Source organism: Leptodactylus fuscus, chromosome 6, assembly GCF_031893055.1.
Source record: "Leptodactylus fuscus isolate aLepFus1 chromosome 6, aLepFus1.hap2, whole genome shotgun sequence".
NCBI lineage: Eukaryota > Metazoa > Chordata > Amphibia > Anura > Leptodactylidae > Leptodactylus > Leptodactylus fuscus.
Window position 1 is genome coordinate 98,907,071 of NC_134270.1, and position 4,961 is coordinate 98,912,031.

A 4,961-nucleotide genomic window follows, 5' to 3' on the forward strand; every position below is an offset into this window, starting at 1 on the left:
GTTATGACAGGGGTGAACTTGCCCCTTTCGCCGCCCGAAGCGAACTACAAAAAGCCGCCCCCCCCCCCCAGAGGAGGGGGCGTGGCGGAGCGCGAGGGGGGCGGGGCAAATCAAAGGGGGCGTGACTTAGCGGCGTTCGCAGGCACGGAGTAGACCTGCTCCCTGCCTGAGTGTGAGGGGAGGCCGCTGGAGCAGCGCTGCTTCAGTGGCCTCCCCAATCCAGCGCTCTGTGCTAAGCCAGTCCAGGACAGCTTGTCCTGGACTGGCTTATGTAATCAAAAATGCCGCCCTCCCTGGTGCCCTGACATAGCGCCGCCTGAAGCGGTCGCTTCAGGTCGCCTCATGGGAGGTGCGGCGCTGAGTTATGATGCTGTGAGCTCCTGAATGGCAACAGCAGGGGTCAGCAACCTTTGGCTCTCCAGCAGCTGTGGAACTACAACTCCCAACACGCTCCATTTAATTCCTTCGGAGTTCCAAGAACAGTAGAGCAAGAATGCATGCTGGGAGTTGTAGTTTTACAACAGCTGGAGTGCTGAAGGTTACTTACCCCTGTACTACAGTAATGAACTGATAGTGTTATGTTAATTCTTTGCTAAAGTGATTGGGCTGTTCAGGCGCTCACTGCATCATAACTGACTATAGTACAGTGACTCCAATTTACTCAAACAGGCTCAGTCTGGGGACTACAGACCCCACAAGGACAGTTTTCCATAAACTACAGTAGACTCTGTTGTGTGCAAGGGCCCATATACCCCATGCACATGACCTAGTGAGCATCTAATGTGGGGCCAAATTTGCCGCAGACTGCAGTCAGAGTGACATCCAATTGCATTCCATGATGAATTCATGTCTTTGGGTACGTTGGATTCATTAGAGTCATTTGCAAATCTATCTACAGTAGATCATATAGATAGGTAGATAGATAGAAAGACATAATATATATCATATATATGTATATATATATATATATATATATATATACAGTATATATATATATATATATATATATAATTCTGTAATCTATCTATCTGTCTATTTTATTTACCTATCCATCCAGGTAACGCTGGGTTCACACTAGCGTTCGGGTCTCCACTTTCAGTTGAAACCTGTCATGCCGATTCCAGCCGTGAGCGCAGGTGAGCGTTTTATGCCCCGCTAGTGGCCCCTGCACACAGTATTATCCCCCACAGTGACCCCTGCACACAGTAATATGTCCCTATAGTGGCCCCTGCACACAGTATTATCCCCAATAGTGTCCCCTGCACACAGTATTATCCCCCATAGTTGCCCCTGCACACAGTATTATCCCCCATAGTTGCCCCTGCACACAGTATTATGTCCCACTTTGGACACCCATAAACAATTATTATACTCTGGGGTCTTTTCAGACCCCAAAGTATAATAATCAGAGACCCGGGGGAATAAAAACATAAAAATCTACTGTTACTTACCTGTCCCCCGGCTCCTACGCTGTCTTCTCCGCTGCTGTCCTTGTTAAATGACGTCGGACGTCACATGACCCGGGACGCAGGCCGGGTTCATGTGACGTCAGAGACGTCAGAAAGGAGGCCTTGCAGGATCGTGGAGAGGTAAGTAACATGTTTTTTATGTTTCTTACCTCTCCTGGTCCGCCAATCATTATACTCGGGGGTCCGAAAAGACCTCCGAGTATAATGATAGCAGCAGTAGCGGCTGTCACTGGGCCCCTAATGTCCCGGGCCCTGTGGCAGCTGCCTCCGCTGCTATGGCGGTAGTTACGCCACTGCTATCATCATCATCATCTATCTCCTATCCATCTATCTATCTATCTCATCTATCTATCTCCTATCCATCTATCAATTTATCTATCTATCTCTCATATCTATCTATCTATCTATCTATCTATCTATCTATCTATCTATCTATCTCTCATATCTATCTATCTATCTATCTTTTTTATCTCGCTATCTATCATGGCTATTCACAATATACAGCTTTACATGAAGATTGGGAGATTTCTTCTGAGAGTTCTAGTAAAACTGCAGTACTTCTTTCTTAAGGCACAAACAAGACAGATTGAAGACTGGTAAGTTATCAAGCAAAGTTTCTGTGCAGCCCTGGAGGTATCTGACAATGAGGCCAGATGTATCTGACAATGATGGGAGTAGTAGGGAGCTGCTCATGTTCCAGGATGTGAGGCCGAGGCTGCTGTAAATCATTAAGACTGATTATCTTAATGAAATCTGCAATGACCCGGCGCAGAGAGTGCATGTAAAACAATTACCGGCTCCCAGGCCGCGGCCTATCGACAAGCTCTCCATGAAGATTAATGCTGCGCTCTCTTATTTCATGGCGCTTCCTAGTGGATGGTTCAGGGAACTGCGGCCACATTGTCTGCGCAAACTACTTGTCAAACAGGGATGTATGCACAGGGCAAGCGGCTGGGGGTCAGTAAAAAGGGTGAAGGGTGGAACTAGAATTCCCAGCATAAGCCTATAGCCAGAGCAGGAGAAGCAGGGGGAACAGACCATTGATAAGATGAACTCATTACAAATCTGGCATATAAGGGAAGTGAAGGTGATATTCACAGCTGTAGCAGTCTAGAAGATATGCGGATATCACAATGGCTTGTACTAGCTGCACCAATGTCATTATACAGCTCATTCAGACTCCATATTGTATAATCCTTCCTTAAAGGAACAGTCAAGGTGAAACTGATACTGTGTAATGTAAAGTGTAGAGGCGAACCTCACATATCCATGATTTATATGAATCCCTGTGCTCTGCTTCACTCCATTAGACCCTCCATTATATATAACACAGTGGTCCGCATTTACTAAAGCGCCTGCACCAGAATTCTCACATAATTTGGCAGAAATCTGCTTAGACAAAGTACCAGTAAGAAGAGATGCTTGTGCTGTGCGGGATACTTATCAAAAATACTAAAATACCTAGATAAGGGGATATGATTTTGTTAAGTCCTAAAAGTGCAAGATTTATTACACTTATATGCAAATTTAGGTTCTGAGGAATGCAAATAGGAGCAGGCTCAGGGCTTGTTCACATCTGCGCCCGGTCTCCGTTCATGCAGGTTTCCATTTCCTGCACAAAACTGAGCAGGAGACGGAAACCTGCAGGACTCTTTCATACCCATTCATTTGAATGGGTTTGAAAGATGTCTGGCCGTGAGCACCAGTGAGCGTTTTATGCTCTCCGCCGCAAAACCGTTTTTTTTAAAATCAGACACAGAGTCGGACATGCAGTACTCTGTGTGCAGTTTGAAAAAACGGTTTTGTGGCGGAGAGCATAAAACGCTCACCGGTGCTCACGGCTGGACCCGGTCTGACAGCTCAGAACGGACTCCGGGCGCTAGTGTGAACCTTGCGTCAGATAAGCGTTTAGTTCAATGCATGATTCCTAGAGTGCAGTATGCAACTGTTTGATAAATTGCATTTTGTCGCATTTTGTGACTGCCTGCTATGCATTTCCTTTTCTTTTTAGGCTAAGGCCACACAGGCCATCTCACAGCAATAAAGCGCTACGTGAAATACCGCAGCAGCAACGCAGCACAGTTCTAAACGCAGCGCTTTAGACAGAAAGTTCACAGAGGTTTCCTCTGCAGCCTTTCTGTTTCAATTATACCTATAGGGAAACCACCGGCATTTCCATAGGTATAAATAACATGCTGCAATTCCCAAAACCGTGCCAGTTTTTGCAAATTGTGGCATATCTTCCCCTCGGTTTTTACTGCAAAGTGGGCATGGGATTCACTAGAATCCCATCCACTTTGCCTTGACTGTAAAATGCCATGATTTTTCACGCAAATCGTGGCGTTTACGTCGCATTTGGTCCTGGCTGTCTGGTGGACCCACAGTTCTGTATCCTTTAACACTACCCTATGTGGAAAGGATCTACAGTATAGTGCTGTTCATCCTGGGCACTCCAGTTCATATATAGAATGCCAGACTGCCATTCATCTGCCAACACACAGAAAGCTGGGCTACAATCTGCTGTAGTCTTCTGCTGACTTCTGACCTACAATGCACATTAGATTTCAACTGAAGTGCTAAATTTCCAGTTCTAAAAGCCCATGTCCTCTCCCCATCATCCATCCCAGAGCCGGTTGAAGGTTAACCCCTCTATGTGGCCCTTTGTAACAAAGCCTGATTAGGTCTATTGGTCATTATTGCACATAATGAGAGGTTACAACATGGCTCCTATTCCTCTGACATGTTCTATAATTATCTAAACCAGAAACATATTAGCTGCAATAATGAATTATGATGAAGACCTCTGAATAAGCTGATCCTGAACCAGATCAGTAAGGCTGGGTTTACACAGCTCTGTCTTACTGAAGAATTGCATGCAATTTATAATTGCAGCAATGCCTAGAATATGTTACTATGCATGTCATCTGTATGCTAAATGGCAGTAAACCAAAAACCTCTACTTTACTGGCATAGGAGACTAGCCGAAGTAAACTTATGCCAATTACCGCTAAATGCCAGGCTTTAAACAAAGGTAGCAGGCCGCAGCGAAAAAATGATGTACGAATAATCACAGTGGAAACGCATCACAGCTTTCCTGCAGTGCTTTTCAAAGAAAGTCTGCAGAGGTTTCTTCTGCTTCAATTATATCTATAAGGAAACCTCCAGCATTTCCATAGGTCTAATTGACATGCTACAATTCCCAAAAATGCAAGGAATTTTTCTGCAATGTGTGGATGGGATTTGCTAGATTTATGCCAGGTTTACTCTACATGGGTCCCTGGCTTAAGTCTAAGGCCCTACATTGCAGAAAAGCTGATTTTTTTGTTTTTGCAGATTTTGCTGCTGTTTTTTGAGCCAAAGCCAGGAGTGGAGTTAGCAGAAGGGAAACATATTAATGCTTCTTTTATATTTCCCATTCCATTCAAGTCACTCTTGATTTTGGCTCAAAAAATCGCTGCAAAATTTTCAAATTAAAGAAAAAACAGGTTTTCC